Here is a 26,844-nt window from a genome sequence, read left to right as displayed (position 1 = left end):
TCTCCGACTGCTGAAGAAAGATTTGAAACTATGTTCAGAAGAGAATGAATGTACAAAAAATATGACGATGATGACTAATAGATTTATTCAAAGAGGATATCCAAATAAATATATTAAAGAAGGATTAATTAGAACATCACAATACAAAAGATATGACCTTCTCCATTCAAAGACCGATGTTAAGAGTAAAAATGAGAACAGGATTATATGTTCTTTATATTTTGACCATATGTCGTCAGATTTGATTAAGATTCTCAGAAAGCATTGGTCATTGATACAGAATATACCATGTTTTGCTGACAAAGAGTTACTTATAGCTTTTAAAAGGAATAAGAATCTGAGAGATTATTTATCACCATCAGCATTACCAGTACCTTTTAGAAATGACCCAGTATGGGGACATTACCCATGCTTGAAATGCACTTTTTGTAATGTGAATTTAAACACAAAATATTTTATTCACCCATCAACGGGAGATAGATTTGAGTTAAAACAATATTCAAATTGTAAAACATCGCAGGTAGTCTATGTAGTAATTTGCCCATGTGGACTGGTGTACATTGGAAAGACCATCAGGGCATTTAAGTTTGTTTTTTTGATTCACACCAATAAATTATTTCATGTGTTAATGTTTTCTATCAGTCTACCTTTTTTTATTATTATTCAACCATAGTAAGGAGACTGTTGCCTTTTTTGTTTGTTTTTGGTTACCAAACCTTCCATTAATTTGACTATCAATAGGATCGATGCTACTGGTCTGTAGTTGGTAATGTCATTTGTTTTTTTCTTGGTGTCTTTTGGTATTGGGGTGAGTAGGATGTTGCCTTTTTCTTTTGGGAATATACCTTGTTGAAGCATGAAGTTTAAGTGGGATGTGAGGTCTGTTATGAAGCTGTGGGGGGGGGGGCGGATTTTATTAGGTAGCTAGGACAGGTATCCAATTGACAGTGACTGATGGAGAACCTGTTAATCACCTGGGTAACTGTGTCGGCGATGAGGAGAGTAAAATTTGACCAGATTTGGTCCACTGGGTATTCACCAGGGGTTGGGTCCAGTCCATTTATGAAGCTTTCGGTGTTCGTGTTGTCCTGAGGTAGAGTTTTGCGTAGGTTTGCAATTTTTTCGTTGAAGTATTTACCAAGGTTGTCTGCAGATGGGATGTCAGTATTGGTTGTGGTGGCCGGCGTTATGTCTAGTAGTTTGTTCACTAGATGATATAGTTTCTTCCTGTCTTTCTAATCTGGCCCTATTTTAGTTTTGTAGTATGACCTTTTGGTCTGTCTTATTGTGTATTTGTATTTCCTTTGTAATTGTTTCCATGCGTTGAGTGTATGTTCACCTTTTATTTTTTTCCATGCGCGTTCCAATTTCCTGTATTGTGTTTTTAATTTTTTCAGTTCTTCATTGAACCACGGTATTGAGTTACAGTGGTGGAAATAAGTATTTGATCCCTTGCTGATTTTGTAAGTTTGCCCACTGACAAAGACATGAGCAGCCCATAATTGAAGGGTAGGTTATTGGTAACAGTGAGAGATAGCACATCACAAATTAAATCCGGAAAATCACATTGTGGAAAGTATATGAATTTATTTGCATTCTGCAGAGGGAAATAAGTATTTGATCCCCCACCAACCAGTAAGAGATCTGGCCCCTACAGACCAGGTAGATGCTCCAAATCAACTCGTTACCTGCATGACAGACAGCTGTCGGCAATGGTCACCTGTATGAAAGACACCTGTCCACAGACTCAGTGAATCAGTCAGACTCTAACCTCTACAAAATGGCCAAGAGCAAGGAGCTGTCTAAGGATGTCAGGGACAAGATCATACACCTGCACAAGGCTGGAATGGGCTACAAAACCATCAGTAAGACGCTGGGCGAGAAGGAGACAACTGTGGTGCCATAGTAAGAAAATGGAAGAAGTACAAAATGACTGTCAATCGACAAAGATCTGGGGCTCCACGCAAAATCTCACCTCGTGGGTATCCTTGATCATGAGGAAGGTTAGAAATCAGCCTACAACTACAAGGGGGGAACTTGTCAATGATCTCAAGGCAGCTGGGACCACTGTCACCACGAAAACCATTGGTAACACATTACGACATAACGGATTGCAATCCTGCAGTGCCCGCAAGGTCCCCCTGCTCCGGAAGGCACATGTGACGGCCCGTCTGAAGTTTGCCAGTGAACACCTGGATGATGCCGAGAGTGATTGGGAGAAGGTGCTGTGGTCAGATGAGACAAAAATTTAGCTCTTTGGCATGAACTCAACTCGCCGTGTTTGGAGGAAGAGAAATGCTGCCTATGACCCAAAGAACACCGTCCCCACTGTCAAGCATGGAGGTGGAAATGTTATGTTTTGGGGGTGTTTCTCTGCTAAGGGCACAGGACTACTTCACCGCATCAATGGGAGAATGGATGGGGCCATGTACCGTACAATTCTGAGTGACAACCTCCTTCCCTCCGCCAGGGCCTTAAAAATGGGTCATGGCTGGGTCTTCCAGCACGACAATGACCCAAAACATACAGCCAAGGCAACAAAGGAGTGGCTCAGGAAGAAGCACATTAGGGTCATGGAGTGGCCTAGCCAGTCACCAGACCTTAATCCCATTGAAAATTTATGGAGGGAGCTGAAGCTGCGAGTTGCCAAGCGACAGCCCAGAACTCTTAATGATTTAGAGATGATCTGCAAAGAGGAGTGGACCAAAATTCCTCCTGACATGTGTGCAAACCTCATCATCAACTACAGAAGACGTCTGACCGCTGTGCTTGCCAACAAGGGTTTTGCCACCAAGTATTAGGTCTTGTTTGCCAGAGGGATTAAATACTTATTTCTCTCTGCAGAATGCAAATAAATTCATATACTTTCCACAATGTGATTTCCGGATTTAATTTGTGATGTGCTATCTCTCACTGTTACCAATAACCTACCCTTCAATTATGGGCTGCTCATGTCTTTGTCAGTGGGCAAACTTACAAAATCAGCAAGGGATCAAATACTTATTTCCACCACTGTATGTCTGCGTGAGGTTTTAGTTCGTAAGGGTGCTATTTCGTCTAGTGTTTACATCTTTTGTCCCATTCTGAGAGGTAGTATGTGGAGTCCATTTGTGCTGGTCAATCATTATTGTATAACTGTTTCCAGAATGTTTCCGAGTCTATTTGGCCTCTGGTGGTGTAGGTTGTATGTTCTCGTGTGTGGAGAGAACCCCTTTTCCGCCATTTTAGGGATAAGTTTAGTTTGTAGTGGTCAGTCCATGGTGTTTCTGTCCATTTAGTTTCTGTTATTATTAGGTTCTGGTCTGTGGACAGTTTATGTGAGATGAGGTCAAGTGCGTGCCCTTTCGCATGGGTTATTTGCATGTGTGGCCATTTAAGATAACATAAATGAAGGAAGTCCTTGCATTCTCGTGCGTTGGCAGAGTTTGGGTCTTCTAGGTGGAGGTTAATATCTCCTGATACTAGTATATTGGAGTTAGATACGCAAGTATTTGAAATGAAGTCCATGAAGTTTGACTGGCTTTCGTTCCAATTGCATGGTGGTCTGTAGAACAGTACACAGTTTAGGTGGTCAAGCAGGGTTTTATGTTTTCTGATTGAGGCTATTTCAAGTTGGGTTGTTATGGATTCGCCAGTGGTTTCGATGGCAGCCAATCCAAGTGAATAAGGAGAGGGGTAACATGATCCTGTCTCTACCTTTTCCCACATGAGCACGCAGTCTTGGAATACACTACCGCGCAACCTAAGAGTGATTAACGAACAAGCTTCCTTCCGTAAACTACTGAAGACGTACCTGTTTGAACAAACTTACGGAAAGAAACAAACACATAGAGTCCATACTCACTGTTCATCAATGCAACATACATCCACTTCTGATCCCTCATCCCTTAATCCAGTCAATCATACACTTATTCACGGAACTATGTACACCATATGTATTTGTGTCTAACACTGCCCTTTAGCTTCCCATTGTCTCCTTCCAATGTTTCTATGTTGATGTCCCATTGTTATATTCCTAATGATATTCGAATATCTCGCACAACTCTGCACAATGTAATCCATAACCAAGTTGTAACAAATGTATTTCTACTATTCATATCTTATTGTAAGCCACACTGAGCCCGCAAAAAGGTGGGAAAATGTGGGATACAAATGCAATAAATAAATAAATAAAATTAATCTGGCAGCAGAGCTATGAAGAGTTTGAAGATGATGAAGCAGATATGCGAGATTCCACAGTAAACTGTGTTACAGTAATATAACAAAAGCATGAATTAGTGTATAGAACGTATGAATTTAGTGTATGAACGTAAGCATGAATTTACTAATGGAATATATGTGATGAATCCAATAGAAACCTTTCTTAATAACCTGAGACACTTAACATTCAAAATTCAGTTTAGAATCAATAAGTATAGCGAGGTAACGGAATGAGTTGACTGGGGAAATTTGAATGTCAAACACAGAAAGTGATGAAGGGGGAATGGAGAGTGAACCAATGACCCAACAAGCCATAGTTTTGGATGTTCAGGGACATTTTATGAGAAATGAGCCAGTTTGAGAGAGATCAGAGACAAGCTTGTAGTGGTGCCATGTCAGGGATGAGAGGTGAGACTGGGTAAATCAATAAAATGTCATCTGCTTAGTTGTCCCCTATTCCCTCAGGCCCAACATCATCTTCAGCATCATCCCTTCCTTCAGCATCACCTTCATTCCCCCCCCCCCCCCCCCCCCACCCTATCCCACCTTACCTCATTCTCCCAGTCTTTTCTCCCTTACCTGTATGAAGAATTCAATGCCTTTTCCATCAGGGAGAACTACTGCTTTTTTCTCCAGCTGCTTGCATCTTTTCATGTGACTCTGCAGGCGCCGCATGAGAATTTAAAAGGCAAGAACTGGCACTTCCTATTACAGAGTGACACGCTAATCATTACTACGGTAATTACTGCGGTAATGGGGAATTTTTAAAAAATTGGGTGGTACTACCGCAGTAACGGTAAGACATTACACGATAGTGCCACAGGAGCGGGGACCGCTGTTACTTTATCCCCGCAGTAATAGGGATAAAGATCTGACTGCCTACCTCACCCCGCCCCCTGAAACTATCTTAACTCACCCTGGTGGACTAGGACTTCTTCAGGAGAGGAAAGAAACCCACTCTTTCCTGCCCACTGCCATGGCTCTGCCCTATATGGACCGCCTCTTCAAAATGCCACCGCTTGAAGTCTCAGCAGCAATGTTAAAGAAGCGACAGTGTCGGGCAGGTAGCAGCAGTGACAGTGGGCAGAAAAGAGTGGGCTTCTTTCCTGCCCCAAAGAATCCACTAGACCACCCAGGGCAAGTTAAGGTAGGCTGTGAGAGAAACCTGGTAACCAGGTGCATCCCTGCTTTACATGTACAAAGTACTGAATCAGAAAGTACATGTCTTCCTGGCACATCCTTCATCTTCCAATCAAGGAGTTTATCCTAAATATTTTGTATCTACTTTATTTACCTGTACTCTTGGGGAAGGGAACTAGTAGATCCCTCATTTATATCTCCACTTAGGGAAGTGCTTCTTAACCCACTCCTCAAGGCGCACACAGCCAGCCAGGTTTTCAGGATACCCACAATGAATATGTATGAGATAAATCTGACTGTATTGCATAAATATTTATCTTGGATATCCTGATAGTATGACTGGTTGGGTGTGCCTTGAGGACTGGATTAAGAAGCACTGACCTAGCAGATTTTGGTACATTTGAACATTTACTTTTTTCTTATAGTGGATTGCAATTATTTTGGCAGGAAGTCTGGTTTCGTTTATCAGATATTTTTCTTTCCACATACCTATCTCTTATACATTTGTGATATTTTGTTCTCTTGGTTTCTCACACTCATTACCACCTGAACAATCTAAACTAATTGATACACTCTTAGATATCGCTTTGAAAACTGCTATTGTCCTTCCAGGCCCAAGTAACAAAGTGAGTTTTTTTATTCTGGTGGAACTCAGTTTGTTTAATATATAAATATGAATCAGCTCTGGCTGAGTGTACTAAACTTTATCTGAGACATGAACAAATTTGGAGCCCTTTGTCTCGTTTTTCCAAACAATAGGCAGATTTTCTTTCTTTTCCATCTTGTCCAAGGTTATGTTGGGTACTTATAAAGTTATGTTTTCCTGATGTGTTATTTAGCTCAAAATGTTTTCTCTCATATCTTATAGTAATGTATCCTTAATATCATTTTTACAATTGATGTTATGTTCTATGTTTTTATGCCAGACATGTTGCCTGATTGTTATATGTACTGTTGTTTATACAAAAACTTACTCAATAAAAATTATTTGAACTTAAAAAAAAAGATACATTGAGTCTGACATTGGGTCAAATTGGACCAGGGATCCAGAGAAATAAGCCCCCTATTTTTAATTCAATGTGTTTTTTTTCTGTTTTTCCTCACATGCCAAGTTTCATCCCATTCCATTAATTTTTCTATGCTACAGAGCCTGGAATTCATTGAGTCTTTGATTTGGGCCATTTTCCAAACTCATGTCTTTTTACCATATTTTCCTTCAGACAGTGAAGTCAGGGTTCAAGTTCCACGGTTTCCTCCTGTGATCTTGGATAAGTCACTTACCCTCCATTGTCTCAGGTACAAACTTAGGGGGTCCTTTTAATAAGCTATGGTAAGTACTAATGCATGTTTACCGCTGCAAAAAAGGGCTTACTACAGGGCATGCTCAGATACCCTGTGGTAATTCTCGACCCCTTTTGTATAATTTGTTCAAACTACTGTTGCACTGGAAAGAATAATAAAAGGGCCTTGCATGCAGAAGGCTGTGTTGTCTTCCTTCCAGAAAGACATCCACAGAGTAGGAAAGGCTGTTGGTCTCCAAAGTGAATAATTGCACAGCGTGGGGTGTTGCACTTATGTGATCTACTTGGCCACCTGCTACAAGCTGAAATCATTCTATGAATGGCTAGGCTTGGTCCCACAAGGTGCTGAACACAGGTGGTATGAAGGGAAGAGGTAATTAAGTATTCTTTTGTTGGGTAAAGAGCAGAAACATAAGAACATAAGGGTTGCCAAACTGGGACAGACCAAAGGTCCATCAAACCCAGTATCCTGTTTCCAACAGTGGCCAATCCAGGGCACAAGTACCTGGCAAGATCCCAAAAAAGTGAATCAGATTTTATGCTGCTTATCCTAGAAATAAGCAGTGGATTTTCTCAAGTCCATCATAAAGCTGACTTATGGACTTTTAGGAAATTATCCAAACCTTTTTAAAACCCTGCTAAGCTAACTGCATTTACCACATTCTCTGGCAGCGAATTCCACAGTTTAATTACACATTGAGGGGTCCCTTTACTAAGGTGCACTGAAAAATGGCTTGTGGTAGTGTAGGCGCGGGTTTTGGGCGTGCACCGATCCATTTTTCAGCACACCTGTAATAAAGGTCTTTTTAAAATTTTTGCTGAAAATGGAAGTGTGGCAAATTCAAAATTGGCATGTGTCCATTTTAGGTCCGTGACCTTACCACCTGCCATTGACCTAGCAGTAAAGTCTCAGGTGGTAACTGGGCAGTAATGACCTACGCACGTCAAATGCCATTTGGTGCATGTCCGATATGCGCATCCAAAAATAAAAGTTATTTTTCGGCCATGCATATCGGACACGCACAAAAAATGAAATTACTGCAAGAGCCATGTGGTAACTGGGCGGTAACTCCATTTTGGTGCATGTTGGGCGCACGTAGACGCTTACGTGGCTTAGTAAAAGGGCCCCTGAGTGAAGAAATATTTTCTCCAGTTTGTTTTAAAATTACTACTTAGTAGCTTCATTATGTGCCCCTTAATCCTAGTATTTTTGGAATGAGTAAACAAGTAATTCACACACCCGTTATAGATCTCTATCATACAAACTCAGAGCTGTGAAAGAAATCTGGTAACCAGGTGCATCCCTGCTTTACATGTACAAAGACAGTACTGGATCAGAAAGTACTTGTTGCCCTGGTGCATCCCTTATCTCCCAGTCAAGGAATTAATCCTAAATTTTTTGTATCTACTTTATTTACCTGTACTCTTGGGGAAAAGAGCTAGTAGATCCCTCATTTATATCTCCACCTAGGGAAGTTCTTAATCCAGTCCTAAAGGTATACCCAGTTAGTCAGCTTTTCAGGATACCCACAATGAATACATATGAGATAGATTTGAATACCAAGGAGGGACTGCTTGCAAATATATCTCATACATATTTATCATGGATATCCTGATAATCCAACTGGCTGGATGTGCCTCGAGTTCTGAGTTGAGAAACACTGACCTAGGAGATATACGCCTTGGTAATTCCATGGACTGAAGGAGATTTGATGTTTTGTTGTTACATCACTGTTACATGTAATATGCAAAAGCTGACTACCCTAGGGCAGTGTTTCCCAAGTCCAGTCCTGGAGTACCCTGTAGGGGTATTTACCTGAGATCTCACCTGAGCTGGTCTTGGTTCATACAAGCCCAATGCAGCCTGTTACGACAAGATGGATTCTACAACCTCTGATCTGAGCACATCTGTGTCAGCAAGATCCAGCTTTTCAGCTTCTGGAAACTCACTGGCAGGCAGACCGCATCCAAGGACATTCTGTGTTACAACCACCCCCTGTTATCACCCTGAGAAGCTGAAAGGGGAGTGAGACCCATGGCTCCAGTACGCCTAGTTGGAGACAGATATGCAGACCCGAAAGTATCTACTTCAGGGTCATGAACAAAGGGCTCATCATGATCATGGAGTTAGCTGGACAGGATTATGATTGGTCCCAGAGGGTCATCTGATGGAGAGGTACTAAGAAAGTGGGAACTAAAGAAAAGGGAGTTGTTCAGAGACCATCAGAGAGTTGGGACTGACAAGAACGACCGAAGAAGACAAGCAAGGTTAGAAGGCTCGGCGGGAGCAAGAGACTATGTTGTTCTAACCTTGTGAACTACATATCTGGTGGAAATACATTCGGGTTCAGCTACATCAGCTCTGGAATACGGCACTGAGTGACGGATACCTGCTTTCTGCAGAGAGACCTTGCACTAAATTCAAGACTGAGACTCGCTGTGGAGACAGCTAGAGTCTAAGAAGAAATCTGCTCCTACCTCATCCTGAGACTGCCTTAGAGATAGCATGGTGAGATAACAGTGATTTACTTTCTATAGTCTGGGGTTAGTGATTGGTGTTTATCTAAGAAACGATTGGTTAGGTCACAACTTGTGGTCAGGGAATAAGTTGCTAACCATTGTATTTTGCATAAAAAGTGTACTATCAGTTTCACATAGCAGATAATCAGGATTGTAATTACCTAGCATTCCAGTAAGAATCATTTTGTATAATCTTTATATTGGTAACAATCTATTTGTTTTTATTATTATCAGCAAGTTATATAGTTGTACTTTGCTAAACCTTGCTGCAGAGCTATTCTATATTTGTATATTACTCTATCTACAAATAAATATAATATATACTATCTGTGGCTTTGGTTGTGTTCTCTCTAGCTCAGCTAATTTTGGTTAGGTGCCAATGTAAGGTCCTGTTTCTCCCTAGCACAAGTCCAGAATATTTGCTTAGGCAGAGTTCTGTAATCTTGGACCTTGGCATAAATAATTCTGTTGGGCATCGTTTTCCTATAAGACTTATTTATACTTCCTTGCTAGTCAGGTTTTCAGGATATCGACAATGAATATGCATGAGCGTGATTTGCATACACTGCCTCCATTATATGCAAATCTCTTTCATGAATATTCATTGTGGATATCCTGAAAACCTGACTGGCAAGGGATACTCCAGGACCAGAGAAACACTGCCCTAGGTATCTCAAGGGAAGCTACAGTTTCTCATAAGAGCTACGGCAGTGAGGATGAAGATACAGTCAGTTCTCGCTAATTATGTGTTCAGTATTCATGGATTTGCTTATTCACGAAAGATGAAGTGTAACCCATTCTTGCTATTCATGGGCATTTTTACTTATTCGCGGCCTGCACAATGTAGTGCAAGTACAAATGCATAATATAATAAGTAAGCTGTTCTTTAAAAGAAGGCGATATGAAATGATGAGTTTATGGTGCTCACTGTACACTTTTGCTACCTAACAGAGTTGCACAGGACCCTATACGTTCTGTATTCACGTTTTCAGTATTCCCAGGGTTTTCTAGGAACCTAACCCCAGCGAATAGTGAGAATGGATTGTACCTACTTAGGGACCTACTGAAAGTAGAATTAAGATGAAGAGTATTACAGAGTACTTCATGTGCAAGGACTGTGAGCTCTATACAGTGCTTTTTTTGTAAGAAAAATAGTACCAGAACTCATACAGGTCCAGCCTTAAGGGCGTGGCCACTACCTATGGCTGCACTCCCATAATAGGCACACCCCCATACTAGCCACGTCCTTTATATCAGCCATGGAGCATATGAAAAGGCATCATTGAAAATAGTACAAAAGTCCCTAGGTCCAACAAAAGAACCCCTGAGAGTGACCATAAACTAATAAAATATGTAGACAAAAAAATCTGCTGAAACTCCCAAAACTAGACTCTGGCATGCAGGATAACACCAGAAAAACAAAATTATTTCCCCTTGTACTGCTATAATGATTGCAGATGTAAATTTCAAAAACTGACATAGTCCATTCACTACAGTACAAGTTAACAACTACAAATAAAACAAAACATTTACACAACTACCACACTACTTTATCTTAAACTAAAAATAAAATTCTTTTTTCCACCTTTGTGTTCTAGCCACATACTTTTTTTCAATTGTGTGGATCCAGTCTCTGGTTTCTGCTTTCCTCATCTTCTTTTAACTCTATTGCCAGGATTTTCTGTTTGCCATTTTCTCTCCTTTTCCTTTCAGCTTTCTTCAATTTTATTTTCTGCCTTTGTCTACATTTAGCATTTTCTTACTATCCAATTGTCATTTCCCTCTTTTGACTGTGTCTACCTACAGTTTGCTCCTCTATCCTGCCCACTTCCATGCAGCATTTCTCCCTCTCTCCTCCCCACTTCCATCATCTGTCCCCTCTCTTTTCCCCACTTCCATCCAGCATTGCCCCTCCTCTCCTCCCCATATCCATCCAGCTTTGCCCCTCTCTCTGCTCCCCACTCCCAACCAGCATTTCCCTTCTCCCTACTTCCATCCAGCATTTGCCTCCTCTCTCCTCCCCACTTCATCCAGTATTTCTCCCCTTTTCCACTCTCTCCCCATCCAACATCTCTCCTCATGCCCTCTCTCTCCCCATCCAGCATTTCTCCCCTTGCCTCCTCTCTCCCCATCCAGCATTTCTTCCCTTGACCCCTCTCTCCCCATCCAGCATTTCTCCCCTTCTACCTTCTCTCCCCATTTGGCATCTCTCCCCTTGTTCCCTTGTTCCCTCTCTTCCCATTCCACTTCTCTCCCCTTGCCCCTCTCTTCCCATCCAGCACCTCTCCATTGACCCCCCTCCCCATCCAATATCTCTCCATTGACCCCTCTCCCCATCCAGTATTTCTCCCATCCAGCATCTTCCTTTGCTTCCTCTCTCCCCATCCACCATCTCTCTCCCCTTGCCCCCTTGCCCATCAGCATCTCTCCCCTTGAGTCCTCTTTTCCATCCAGAATTTCTCCCCTTACCCCCTCTGTCCCCATCCAGCATGTCTCCCCTTACCCCCTCTCTCCCCATCCAGCATCTCTCCCCTTTGCCCCCTCTCTCCCCATCCAGCATCTCTCCTGCGGCCGCTGCTGCTTCTCCCAATGAGCAGCAGCGGCAGACAATCAAGGAGTGAAAAGCGCAGGACCACAGTGCTCAGATGCGCATTGTCAGCTTTGCTGATCCCCTGCCCTCTGATATCAACTTCCTGTTCCGGAGCAGCAGGGATCAATAGAGCTGACAGTGCGTGTCCTAGCACTGCAGCCCCACACCTGCTACTCCTTGCTTTGCCCACTGCTGCTGCTCATTGGGGAAAGCAGCTGTGGCTATGAGAGAGAAATTGGGAGCTGAGTAGGAAGAAAAAAAAGTGCCAGTACATTGTACCAGTGCATACCAGCACAAAAAAAAAAACCCTGGCTCCATATCAAATCATTAAACTAAAATAACCTATTGTTTTTACTCATTTTCTGTATTGCTTCTGCCTGCTTTTGAATGGCTGTATATTTTATGGGGGGGGGGGGGGGAATTTGGAAACAAATGTGCTTTATTTAAATATCTGTTGGTATCCTCATGCTCCTTTTGCCTCTTGTCTCTAAATTTTCTCTCCAGTTTAGGCTTTGTGCTCTCTCCCTCTATCCATCAGGTCCATTCATTGGAGCCGACTCTGTGGGTGCTATGGGTGCTTGAGCACCCCCAATATTGGAAAAATTCCTTGTATGTGTCCAGGGAGGGATTATTTCCATTGGGCTTAGCACCCCCCAATAATTTTGAAAGTTGGCTCCTATGGGTCCATTTATTTACTTAGGGCACTAGGTTGCTGTTTCTTGTTCTGTCTCTGCTTAAAGCACCACTTACTCAGAGGCATAGCTAGGGGGTCACCACGGAAGCGACCGCTCCCCCAAATGGACTTCCAATGCAACCGGCACCTTATTTTTTCATGCAATCTGGTCCATTTAAAAATATGTGCTGGTGCCATCGGCAGCCCGCTCTCTGCTCCCCTTGCCCTCCACCTGACTATGCTTTTGCAAGTCACCCTAATTAAATTCTTTTGTATAAGATCTCTAGGGCTGCCCTCACACCCTAGTGAGAGCTCAATTACATTTAGGTGGAGTCCTAACTCTGTTAGAGACTGTACCCTCAGAGCCTAATGCTTAGAGCAATAGACTGAGATCCATTGAAGACAGGGTTCAAATCCCACTGTTTCCTCCTGTGATCTTGGATAAGTCACTTAACCCTCCATTGTCTCAGGTACAAACTTAGGGGTCCTTTTACTAAGCTGTGGTAAGTACTAATACATGCTTACCACAACAAAAAAGGGCTTACCTCAGGGCATGCTCGAGGCATCCTGTGGTAATTTTTTCATGTGAGTGCGCTAACCCAGGTACTAAAAAATTAAATTTTATTTTTAGTGCCAAGGGCCTATCTATCCTAACCCCTCATCACGCTCTGATGAGGGGTGAAGGCAGAGGGTTGCCAGAGGCATGTTCCTAAAAGAAAAAAAAATTAAAAAGTAACACTTGCATTAATGTAAGGTCAATGGCTGCAAGAAATTTTCTTAAAAAGTTCCTCAGTAAACCATTACAGCGCTCAGTGATAACATTTCCATAGGGTCTGTGAGCACAACGTAAGTGGTGAGTGCACTCTAAAAAAAAAAAAAAGAGGTTAAGTTATTGCATCAGACTGTTCTGGAAATGAGTGCCATAGATCTTAATAGGAAAACACAAACCCTAGGAAAAAGTTCAGTATATAGTGCTTGAGCAACACCATTCTGCAGATTCACATACACATGGGAAAGCCTCCACCCATTTGAGTATGGACCGACAGACAGACAGACACACACACACACACACACAAAGTATTTTTCCCCCCTATAGGGGTCGTGCGGTATCTGTGAAATCAATGTGTAACTCAAAAATGGTCCTTGTGGTCATGGAATGTATGCACAATTGGGGGGTTGGCAAATGTCTATACGATAGAGTTACTGATAGGCAGACATGACACAAATTAATATACTGCTGCAACAAGGTTTTCATATTAGGAAGTCACCACTTCCCCTGTAAGTTGGTGCATCATACTTTAAACGGAGGTAAGCAAGGGAAGGTGCAGAGTAGGAACATGGGGAACTACTAGGGTGAAACCAAACACCTTTTGAGATATAACAACCTTCGCTTTTCCAACTCTCAAGTTCTGCTTGAAGGGTGCCTAACTGGGTATGGCACAACAGATCCAGTTTCTCCCCTAGTGATTTTCCCAGACCTTAAGGGCAAGTGCAAAACATTCAAGTTACAGATTCCAAATCACGTTTGTTTGCAAAGACATCACATGCATTATTATGAATGATACCCAATCCTGTTAACTGTGGAATGAGCATGGCACTATACCAAGTAATGGGAATGTTTGCATTCTGTTTTCTTGTCTCTGTTTTAGGATATGAGTAATATGTGCTACTCTTTCTGGCCAGGGTTTCGCTTAACTACATCCTCTAATTTATTCTGCACTCCCTTGGATAAACCTCACGTCACTACTTGGTAAAAATTTACTGATGAACCTCCTGTTTCATCCCAGCATGTCCCCGCCTCTGCAAACCCACAAGTCTTGCAAATGTTTAATATACTGATGTACATCCTCACCTTCTTTTAACTGCCTACTCATAATGTTTCTCAAAATCTCAGACATCTGGATACATGTTAAGCAATGATGTCCTGAGAGCTGTCCATATGGTCCAAGCAGGGCTCCATCAAAATCAGTAATGTCATGCCTGCTCCAGCAAATACATCCTGTGTTCTATGCCCATGTTTCTGCACAACTGCAAACTTCTTAAGCAGACTTGGTACAAACTACATAAATAAGATTACAATAATTAATCCTGGACAATATTAAGGTCTGAACTACAAGCCTAAATGTAAACATGTCAAAGTATTTCCTAATATGGTGAAGTTTTTAAGTAAGAAAAAAGATTTCTACAACCACATTAATATTAGATTTCATGCTAAGGGTTACTATCCCACTCCTAAGATCCTGGACAAAGATTCCAAAAGTAAAACAATCTGCTCCAATAATCAAACTATACTGCCTAAACGGGTGGCCCATTGACCCTATGTATGTAAATGTTAGCCCCTTTTTATAGAATTACCCCCTGTGGCCAGAATTTAAAGTGCTACCTGCCACTGCTGAATACTATCCCTATGTACGTTATGGGTCTGATTTTATAACAGGGTGCCTATGTGAGAAGTCCCAAAATGTGCCTATTTTAAGCCTATTTTACAATGGCAACAAAGATACTTATGTGTCTTTATAAAATAAACCCCTAGAATCCCCTCCAGTAATATGCAAATGCCATATCACATTGCCTCCAAAGTTGGTGTAAATGTGTGTATGTACCTACACATGTACCCTTATATTTTATAACATATACACAGACATAGCAGCTACCCTCGAACTATTCATTTTCCATTTGTAAAACCCAGTGTTGCATAGTAATTAAGTAAAAGTAGCCAGTTACTATGTAAAGTTTTGTCACTTTTCCTTGTAAATAATGGAAATATTGGTTACTATCACTTTTACTGAAGTAATAATTTCAACCATTTTTACTGCTTTACCTAGTTACATCTGATGCATTGCAGTTAAAAGTAAAAGAGGAAGCGATTTATAAATAGCAATTCCTTGGTAAATTGAATGAAGTAGAAAAAAACTGGAACAGAATTTGCTAATGCTACAGTGGATCATCTCATCCTAAATGTTGCTGTTTAGGAATATGGCCTATAGTAACAGTGGAGTGCTTTTCAGGCTCATTTTCGAAAGAGAAGGACGCCCATCTTTCGACAAAAATCGGAAGATGGGCGTCCTTCTCACAGGGTCACCCAAATAGGCATAATCGAAAAGCCGATTTTGGGGCATCCCCAACTGCTTTCCATCGCGGGGATGACCAAAGTTCACGGGGGGTGTCAGAGGCGTAGCAAAGGCGGGACTTGGGGATGCCTACACATGGCGTCCTCAAACCCATAATGGAAAAAAAAGGACGTCCCTGATGAGCATTTGACTAACTTACCTGGTCCTGTTTTTCTTATGACCAAGCCACAAAAAGGTGCCGAACTGACCAGATGACCACCGGAGAGAATCGGGGATCACCTCCCCTTACTCCCCCATTGGTCACTAACCCCTCCCTCCTCAAAAAACATTCTTTAAAAATATTTGTGCCAGCCTCTATGCCAGCCCTCATATGTCATAGGTCCATCACAGCAGTATGCAGGTCACTGGAGCAGTTTTAGTGGGTGCAGCGCTCTTCAGGCATGCGCACCCAGGCCCATACCCCACACCTGTTACACTTGTGGTGGTAATGTGAGCCCTCCAAAACCCACTGTACCCACATCTAGGTGCCCCCCTTCTCCCGTAAGGGCTATGGTAGTGGTGTACAGTTGTGGGTAGTGGGTTTTGGGGGGTTCAGCACACAAGGTAAGGGAGCTATGTACCTCGGAGCAATTTCTGAAGTCCACTGCAGAGCCCCCTAGGGTGCCGGTTGGTGTCCTGGCATGTCAGGGGGACCAGTGCACTACGAATGCTGGCTTGCATTTGATCGTTTCTGAGATGTGCATCCTTGGTTTCCATCTCTAAAGATGACCTAAATGTCAAGATTTGGGCGTCCCCGACCGTATTATCGAAACGAAAGATGGACGTCCATTTTGTTTCGATAATACGGGTTTCCCCACCCCACCACCGGGACATTTTGTGAGACATCCTCAGCAAAACTTGGTGTCCCTTTGGATATTCCCCTCCATGTTTGTTGAACTGGTTGCTGGTCTCCACCAAAACAGAATAGTGATGAGTTGGATCACTTTAAAGTGGAGATGAAAATGAATCTGATTGCATTGTTGGTGACAGACATATGTTTATAATAGACATAGGTTATCCACAAGGGGACTGCTGGTCATTCCATGAAAAATTTATACACTGTGGTGACTGTCCACTGGATTGCAAGAGGTCTTTAGAGAGGAAGTCTTCTTGCATGGTAGATTGAAGGTTCACACACATTTGACATCTTGCATCATTCTTGAAACCTTCATGTGAAACTTGCCATCAGATGAAAAATTATTAGAACAACAGCAGACAATAATTCCTACTTTGTGGAAACCTTCTCTGTCATTGGATGTCATAACAATGATAACAGGCCTGATATTCAAAGGGGTTCAACCATAGAGAAGAGGCTCCTATCTAGTTACATCCCACTGAGTTTGCTGGCTACTGATATTCAGCAGCACTTAACAAGCTAGTGTCACTGGTCGCTGAATGTTTCTGCTAACCGGTCATCTCCTAACTGGCTAGGTTAGAAGTGGACGGGGCAGAGTTTGGCCAGAGCTACAACTTAGCCAGTTAGCATCCAGTTAATTTCCAGGTCAGCGCACATACCCAGATATTCAATACTGAGAAGTTCAGCCCAGGACTATGACTGGCTCACAAGCTGCTTACTTCTGTGGGCTGAGTATTGCCCCCAGTGCAGATGAAGATGCAAGAGATGAATTATATAGCGCTACTTCTAATGCAAATGATAATGATAAAGATGATGATAAAGCATTCTTTGCTATAAGGAAGTCAGATGTATCATAGATTCCCTTGATAATACCTGTAGACTGTGAGGAACCCCTGAGGGTCAGAGAAGAAGGGATCCAGGAGAGGAGCAAGATGGGTAGGTTTCATACCCGGGATTCCAACTACAAGTCCCAGGATCCTAGGGTCTGGGAAGCCACGCCCCCACAGATGCATAAGTTTCCCAAGAGCTGGAGAAGGGCGTTCCCAATAACCCCTGCAAAGCCCTGGGGACAAGCAAAGGGAGCAGCAAGGGAACTACAAGTCCCAGGATCCCGAGGGAGAGGAGGGGGATTGGCTGAGGAGGAATAATCAGGAGGGAGAGGACCAGCTGGGGACCATAAAGGGAGAGGAGCCCATGGAATGGGAGGTAGAGAAAGAGGTTGGAGACGAGATCCAAGCCCAGATGACTGGGGAAGTGAGCCCATGGAGATTGCTGCTCTAGCTCAGGTACAAGGGAAGAAGTTGAAAGGCTTCATAACAAACCTTCTTCAAGGCTGGGGAAAGCTTGGAGGAAAAGTTAAGCAGCTGTTCCACTCAAGGGGGAGAGAAGTGCCGTGCTGTAAAGCAGTGAATGAGTTCAGCTGTGGTCAGAAGTCAGACCCAGCTGAGAAACAGGCAGTGACTTGAACTGTGTCCAGGAACCTGGCCATGCTAGGGTAGCAGTGAGTGATTTGAACTATGTCCAGAACTCATATCATGCTGGGGAGGCAGTGAGTGATTTATATTTAAATTTGTTTATTAATTTCAAATATTTATAACAATCATATTTGAAACAAGAAAAGGTACCTTCATCAATAACATCTTAATAACAATAATAAAGAAACATTTAGTTGACTGGGTACACTCGAGTCCACAATTGTAGATCCAAGATTAACTATTTGGAGAATTAAATTGGATAAATTCAAAGGAAAATTAAACCGGTCTTATATCTGTGTCTATAGTCCATTCAGAGCTAACCTCTAAGGAGTTCTGGCTGTAATAAATTCAGAAAGTTGAACTTATTCAAAAAACACATATTTAACCGCTTGATGGTATACTATACACTTACAAGGATATCGTAAGAAAAAGGTTGCCCCCAACTTGAGCACACCTGGTTTTAACAATAGAAATTGCCTTCTTTTTTTTTGGGTGTCTTTAGATACATCTGGGAATATACAGATTTTGAATCCCAAAAATTCCCTTTCTTTTCTTTGGAAAATTTTTTTCATAATTAACATTTTATCCATAGACAATGCCAAGGTTATTAATAAAGTTGCTGATGTTGTCAAATCCGCAGTCGGAGTCTCTAAAATTGCTGAGACATCCAATGATTGTTCCATTTGTTGTTGATCCAAATCATTGATTGCCTTTCTAGGCAAGTAGTAAATTTGAGTCAAAGGTGGTAAGATATCGTCAGTGAATCCTAAGATTTCCTTCAAATATCTATTAAACATTTCTCTAGGTGATACAGTAATCACCCTTGGGAAATTTAAAAGTCTAAATTGTTTGATTTTTGAACATTCTCCAAGTTTCTATTTTTCTTTTCAAAATAGAAATATCCTTTATTGTGTAATCTGTAATCTTGCACTTGCCCTACCTGAATTGTCAAAGACTTCACTTTTTCAAAAGATTCTTCTTATCTGATTCCACAAGTTCAGCAGCTTGTTCCAAATGTTTAATTTGGGATTCTAATTCTTGAATTTGAGGACATAAAACCTTCCCCAAATTAGCAATTAAAGCCCATAGGTTTTCCAGGGTTATCTCTGTTGGTTTGGCTTCTAAGAAGGATAAAGAAACAGTACCTTGTTTTTGTGTGTCAGCGGTTGGTATTTCTTCCCTGCTGAATTTACTATCTCAGTCGTCGACCTCTCTGCAGCTTGGTTCACTTCCTCCAGCAGTGAGTGATTTAAACTGTCCAGAAGTCATGCCATGCTGGGGAAGCAGCTGAGTATTTTGAACTGTGTCCAGAAGTTATGCCATGTTGGGGAAGCAGTTGTCACGATTATGACTGTATTCCATGCCTACACTCACCTCACACCTCCAGAGAGCAGGCCCTATGGCTGCTGTGGACTGTCCTTCTTCCTGTTTCCCAGATATGTTCCAGAGTTCATTCCAGTCCTGATGTTTCAGCACTCCAGACTTGCCCTCGTGTTTCTGCTGCCATGCCTCACCTGTGACCACATCTGTAATTGCCTTATTAAGCACCTGGGAACTTTCAGATTTGCCTTTGCAACAGAGGTCTTCAGATGAGTTTTTGTCTGAGTGCTTGCTGCAGTTCCAGCCCTGCTAGTTCTTGTCTTGTTGTCTTCAGTTTCAGTTTCCCTTCCAGCTTGTGTCTGCCCCATGGTGTAAGCTAGGTGGGGCACCTGGGGAGTGGCCGCTCCCCCAAATGGAGTTCTGCTGGCACCGGCGCCTATTTTTTCATTGGCAGCGTTTAAAATGTGCGCCGGCACCGGCAGAAGTGCTGCTTTCGCTCCCCTGCGCCATCAACCTGGCTGAACCTGGCTACACTTCTGGTCTGCCCTGTTTGTCCTTAGCTTCAGTTCCATTCCTGCTTGTGTCTGCCCTGTTTGTCTTCAGTTTCAGTTCCCTTCCTGCTTGTGTCTGCCCTGGTTGTCTTCAGTTTCAGTTCCCATCCTGCTTGTGGCTGCCCTGTTTGCATTCAGCTTTCATTCCCACCTAGCCTGTTCCAGTATCCTGAATCCTGTTCCAGCCGAGCCAAGTCCATTCCAGTATCAGGTTCCAGCCGAGCCAAGTACATTCCAGCATCCGGTTCCAGCCAAGTTAAGTCCGTTCCTGCATCCGGTTCCAGCTGAGCCAAGCCAAGTCTATTCCAGCATCCGGCTCCAACGAGCCAAGTCCGTTCCTGCATCCGCTTCCAGCCGAGCCAAGCAAAGTCCATTCCAGCATCCAGTTCCAGCCAAGCCAGGTCCGTTCCAGCATCTGGTTCCAGCCGAGCCAAGCCAAGTCCGTGTACTGCTATGGATTTACAGCCTGTCTCACTGACACAGACTACTCAATAATTACCGTGGATTCTTTTGCATTCATATTAGTGCTAAATTCTACAATGTTTAAGGTATATACAATGATTAGCTATTTAAACAATCATTACATCACTGGTCTCTACATCTAAGCAATGCTAAGAGTTCTTAGACCACGAAAGGAAGCAATAATACATTATATACATACAATCATCACTGGTCCTTACATCATCCAGGCTCTTAACATCAGCTGGGGAGGGGGGCCCACTACAGCGAAAGCCAGGAGCTTTTTAGACCAGGAACAAGTCCTCTGCACAGTAAGTACATTACTCACAGATGAGCTCCCGATTTCACTGAAAGAAACTCCCCTTTTTATTAGGCTCAGAACTCATGTTCAGAGCTAAGGAAAATTACAGAATGCTTCTCTGTTTAGGTAAACAAGCTATACTGTGGGAACGTGGTCACATGCTTTCCAAGTCCAGGTGGCCAGGCTGAACTTCCGAAAACAAGAACCATCCTCCCAAATTAAGTAGAGCTGTGTCTTATTCTTCCACATTCCAACTTGTTTTTGTATTTACAAGGAAAGTTACTTTCGGTCAAAGACAGAAGATTTCAGAGTTCATTATCGATCAAAGCAGGGTTGAAAAGCAATCCTTTACATTTTCCATTACAGTCCGTTCCAGCATCTGGTTCCAGCCAAGCCAAGTCCATTCCAGAATTCTGTCCAGCCAAGCCTGTTTGAGAGTCCTGAATCTTGTAACCAGCCTCTCTGTGTTTAGTCTCGCTTTCCTGTTGGGTGGTTCACCTGCTGCTGCCGGTCCCCGGCATGGCCCAAGGGCTCCTACTCTACTCCGGATCATTCCTCACAGGGTGTGACAGATTGCAAGGCCATGAGCTTGGCAGAACCATCCGCTTTGCAGAGGCTTCAGGAGAACTCTCTTCAGCTGTCATCTCATTATAACCTCATATAAGGTTTGGCTGCAAGCATAGACCAGCTACAGAAATTTAAGGAGGCATTCCAGGCCCGCTACCTGAATCCAGCAGTTTCTCAAGCTTCGGTTCCTCTGAGTTCAGACCCAGTATCGGACCATAGCTCCTGTAATGTGAGGTATCCCGTCTTAAGGCAAACACCAAGAGATGATGGTAATCCCAAGACTGTAGAGGTTTTCTCAACTAGTGTCAAATAATTTTTGAGCTTCAGTCCCGAGACTTTCCCTCTGATAGAACCCGGGTAGCTTATATTATTTTTATGCTATCCGGTCAAGCTTTAGTATGGGTCTCTCTCTCTGGGAAAGGAATGACCCGGTGCTTCATGATATTATTTATCATTATTCATTTATATACCGTTTCTTATTGCTATTGCAAAACAGAACGGTTTACATTAGTTTCGTGGAACAATTTAAACAAGTCTTTGAAGAGCCTGGGAAGGTTACATCTGCAGCTTCTGCACTCCTGAGGTTAAAGAAGGAAATGCGGACCCTGGGCGATTATGCCATTAGGTTCCGCACTCTGGCTTCTGAACTGGCTTGGAACGAGAGTCTGGTCGCAACCTTCTGGCAGGGGTTGGCACCCCAAATTAAGGATGAGTGGCTGGACGTGAGCATCCGACCAGACTAGGCGACCTGATTGGGCTCTGTAATATGATAGATATTCGATTCAGGAGCGTAGCTGAGAATGGCGCTCCTCAGAAAAGATAGGCATTAGAGACCGAGTTATCGGTATATGTCACAGGATCCTAGTCCTAGGGAGGCCTCTCCCCTGGAACCTGTAGAGCCCATGCAATTGGGTCATACTCCACTCTCGATGCAAGAGAAGCAGAGGCGTCTGACCCTCAACCTATATCTGTATTGCGGTGATATGGGACACTATGCAGGCAGGTGCCCCAATAAACTGGGGTCCTTGGATCAGGGTCTGACCGCAGGCACCATAGTAGGCTTATCTTCTGGTTTACTTCATACTCAATTTTTAATTCCAGCAGTGCTTGATCTAGGTCAAAGAAAGGAGCATACTAAAGTCTTTCTGGATTTCGGAGCTGGTGGAAACTTTATAGACGAATCCTGATCCATCAATTTAACATTCCTACAACAAGAGTATCTAAGACCATTCTGCTCTTTTCAGTTTATGGGTGCATTCAAGGATATATAAGCACACAAACGGTTCCAGTGCACTTATGTATTGGCGACCACAAGGAAGACATCACCCTATGAGGCATATTTTCAAAGCACTTGGGAGGCTAAGTTCCATAGGTTTGGGAGGCTAAATGCTTTGAAAATGAGCCTCTATATGTCCTCCAGACAGCAGTGCAACCCATCGTACTGAGTCTACCTTGGCTACACAGACACAATCTGACCCTAGACTGCGGAAAAGGTGAGATCACAGACTGGAGCAATTCTTGCAGAGAACTTTGTCTCATCCCCACTGCTTGCAGTATGGTCGGCGAACAGCAGTACTAGATTCTGACGCTTGGACTGATATTAGTGACTCACAGTCTCAGGACTCTGATGCCTCTGCGGTTGTTCTGGCCACTGCTTGTGTTTCACTCCAGACCAGACAGCTTCAGGTTGAAACCTGCACTACATCCAAGATTAGGCTTCCCTCCAATGGAGGTTCTAAGAAGACTCCTCAAAACTTATTATCTCATACCATGTCTGAAAAACAGGACCCGGGTTATAGGGTTCAGGACATTCCGGAGCTTATGGTCTCAAGGACAGGCCACAGCCGTCCGTGGCTTGTAGTACTGCTCTAGCGCTGTGTGCAAGATCTAGCTCTGTTGACAAAATCCAGCCTTGTCTTCCACCTATAGACTTGCTATCAACTTCCAGTTCTGTGGTTCCTGTTCATTCATCTAAACTCACCAGCAGGTTCCACCGAAGATATCCCTGGAGCCCAAACCTCCCGTGCCGACCAGGGGAGCCTTGAGGGGGAGGTACTGTCACGATTGTGACTGTATTCCATGCCTTCACTCATCTCGCCTCCCAGTGATCAGACCTATGGCTGCTGTGGACTGTCTCTTCCTGTTTCCCAGACATGTTCCAGAGTTCATTCCAGTCCTGATGTTCCAGCACTCCAGACTTACCCTGGTGTTTCTGCTGCCAAGCCTCACCTGTGACCTCATCTGTAATTGCCTTTATTAAGTACCTGGGAACTTTCAGACTTGCCTTTGCAACAGAGGTCTTCAGATGAGTTTTCGTCTGTGAGTGCGTTGCAGTTCCAGCCCTGCTAGTTCTTGTCTTGTAGTCTTCAGTTTCAGTTCCCTTCCTGCTTGTGTCTGCCCTGTTTATCTTCCGTTTCAGTTCCCTTCCTGCTTGTGTCTGCCCTGGTTGTCTTTAGTTTCAGTTCCCATCCTGCTTGTGGCTGCCCTGTTTGCTTTCAGATTTCATTCCCGCCTAGCCTGTTCCAGTATCCTGAATCCTGTTCCAGTCAAGTCTGTTCCAGCATCCGGTTCCAGCCAAGCCAAGTCCGTTCCAGCATCCAGTTCCATCCAAGCCAAGCCGTTCCTGCATCCGCTTCCAGCTGAGCCAAGTCAAGGTCCATTCCAGCATCCGTTCAAGCCAAGTCAAGTCTGTTCCAGCTGAGCCAAGCCAAGTCCATTTCAGCATCTGGTTCCAGCCAAGCCAAGTCCTTCCAGAATTCTGTCCAGCCAAGCCTGTTTGAGAGTCCTGAATCTTGTACCAGCCTCTCTGTGTTTAGTCTCGCTTCCTGTTGGGTGGTTCACTTGCTGGTGCCGGTCCCCGGCACAGCGGCCCAAGGGCTCACTCATTCTTCACGGTTGTGACAGCAGTGAGTGATTTAAACTGTGTGCAGAAGTCGTGTCATGCTAGGGAAGCAGTGAGTGATTTAAACTGTGTCCAGAAGTATGCCAAGCTAGGAAGCAGTGAGTAATTTAAACTGTGTTCAGAACACTGCCATGCTGGTGAAACAGTGAGTGATTTAAAAACTGTGCCAGGAATCAGGCCATGCTGGGGAAGCAGTGAATAATTTAAAACTGTATCCAGAAACTGTGGCTGGCAGGGGGGGGGGGGGAAGGGTCAAGGGGGTGATATGTGCTATAACCAAGGACTGTGTCTGGAAGAGGAAATGTCTTGGCCTTGCTGATGGAATAAAGCAGTTTTAAGTATATTTTTGGAGTCGGCTTCTCGGAGTGCTGTGTCCAGGGAAGGGCCCTTCCAGGGTCCGCCGCGTTCATACCTGCAGGAAGGCCTGAAGGTGGTGGCCTGGTGACAAGACTCAGTCAAAAGATATCAGAACTGAACATTCCACTTCTAGTGCAGTTGTTGAGCATCATTTTCGCTTTGCTAATTTATAATGACTCACAATTCACCATCATAAATGACAGTCATTTCAGAATTTGTTTTACTAAGAGCAAAGTGGATTGAATTGTAGAGCAATAAAGTTGTTGGGATAAAAATATTAACAGTAGTTCCAATCATCATTATACATGTGGTACTTTTATTTTTATACAAAATGGTATTATATTAACCAATAAATTTTTTACTTTCACTTAAGTATTTGACCTAGTACTTGAACAACACTGGTAAAACCAGCTGTACACACAAAAAACCTTTATAAAATGCCTCTTCAAGCTAAAGCTAGAGCTTGGGGCTGCAGAGGGAAATCACCTCAGAACTCAGTTGGGATAAGGACCATGGCCCAAAAACACGAGGAGCTGCACAGCCCACAGGCCTGAATCCCGGAAAGTATAACGTGATCCAGCACTGGGAGTCAGGCCTACAAGGACCTATGCAACCAGCTCAGACCTATACAATCTGCTGGAGGTAGAGAAATACTGGAGAGCTCCATGGTGCACCAGCCTCTACACTGGTGATATCACTAGAATAGTTCAGTATCTCGATCTCCATCTGCTTGTAGGGGGACTCGACCCCCTTGTCTGGAATGGTCTAGCAGAGAGGAAAAGAAATTTGCAATTTCAAATATATACACCTAGTGGTCCTTTTACAAAGTGGAGGTAAGCCTAACGCAGGCTTACCGCTCACTAAAACGAAATACCGCTGGGCTACCGCAGCAGCCCAGCAGTAGCTCCCACCCCCAGCATGCACCATTTTCCGGGTTAGCGCAGGAGCCCTTACTGACACCTCAATAGGTACGGTAAGTGTTCCACCCCAAAATGGCCACACAGCAAGTGCTTCACTTGCAGCACGGCCATTTCTTAAAAAAAGAAAGACCTGCCGTTTACCCGCTGCAGTAAAAGGGGGCCTCAGCAAGCGTCAAAAACATGCTGACAACGCCAGCAAAGGCCCTCTTTTGCCACAGCTTTGTAAAGGACCCCATAGGTTTTCCTGCTTAAACTGACCTCCAGATAAAGTGGAGGCAAGACGTATGGCTGCTTTGTCCTTCAATTACTTGCAGCAAATTTTCAATAGGAAGCTACCCAGTAATTTCCCCATGAAGTTTACTACATTGCATGGTACGAAAGTGCTTGTGTGTACTTTTCCACTAGCTGAACCAATATACTCATATCACCACCCTCCTTAGGTCCTTCACTGGCTTCCGATCAGATACCGCATTCAGTTCAAGCTTCTCCTTGTTACCTACAAATGCACTCAGTAGGCAGCCCCTCATTACCTCTCCTAACCCTCATCTCCCCTTACGTTCCCGCCCGAAACCTCCTCTCACAGACAAATCCCTCCTCTCAGTACCCTTCTCCACCACCCGCCAACTCCAGGCTCGCCCATTCTGCCTCGCCTCACCCTATGCTTGGAATAAACTTCCTGAGCCCTTACGCCAAGCCCCCTCCCTACCCATCTTCAAATCCTTACTCAAAGCCACTCTCTTCAATGTTGCTTTCGGAACCTAACCTCTATACCTTTCAGGAATCTAGCCTGCCCCAATTTGATGACCCCTACGTTGACTAACTGTACATTTGTCCTTTAGATTGTAAGCTCTTTGAGCAGGGACTGTCCTTCTATGTTGAATTGTACAGCGCTGTGTAACCCTAGTAGCGCTTTAGAAATGTTAAATAGTAGTAGTAGTAGTAGTAGCTGGCTTAATTAAAATTGCCTCCAGAGTTTCTTGGAATCCAGATCTGGTAAAGAAACTAGTGTGGCCTAGCTGAATAAACTTTCACCTCTGCATCATAAAACTGCAGAATCTACTAAATGTGGCACCTCATCTTTCCTGAAATAGCACTGGTCTGTAGATATCCAGGTTTATTTTTAATGTGATATACTGCCCATTGACAATACCATCTAGGCGGTTTACATATGCATTGTTACTGATAAAACTGAGAGAAAGATCTACAATAATCATAGAAAAGGGCTTAGATCACTGTGTGATTACAGTTGCGCCCCCAACCCATAGCCAGAAACAAAAATCACAGGGTCATAATTGTTAGGTACTGACAGGATTTCATAAAGACACTTTCATGTTTGGAGAGAATGGAAGCCATCTGGCCTTGAGCTGAGGCAGCAGATGCTCAAGAACCTGTGCCAGCCAGCCAAGTGATGCCTCTGATGCAGCTTATAGAGTCGTTGCCCAGTGGGAGTGAGATAAGAGAATAAAGGCCTCACAGGGAGAGAGGAAAGGTAGTAAAATTTGGGGGGGTGCCATGGCACCTGTGGTTCCCCCCATCCCCCGTTCCAACACCTATGCTGGGACCAACACAATAAGGAAAAGTAATGCCAAACAACAAAGGTAG

The sequence above is a fragment of the Microcaecilia unicolor genome, chromosome 5 (genome assembly GCF_901765095.1).
Source record: "Microcaecilia unicolor chromosome 5, aMicUni1.1, whole genome shotgun sequence".
Taxonomy (NCBI): Eukaryota; Metazoa; Chordata; class Amphibia; order Gymnophiona; family Siphonopidae; genus Microcaecilia; species Microcaecilia unicolor.
Note: the sequence above shows the minus strand (reverse complement) of the source record.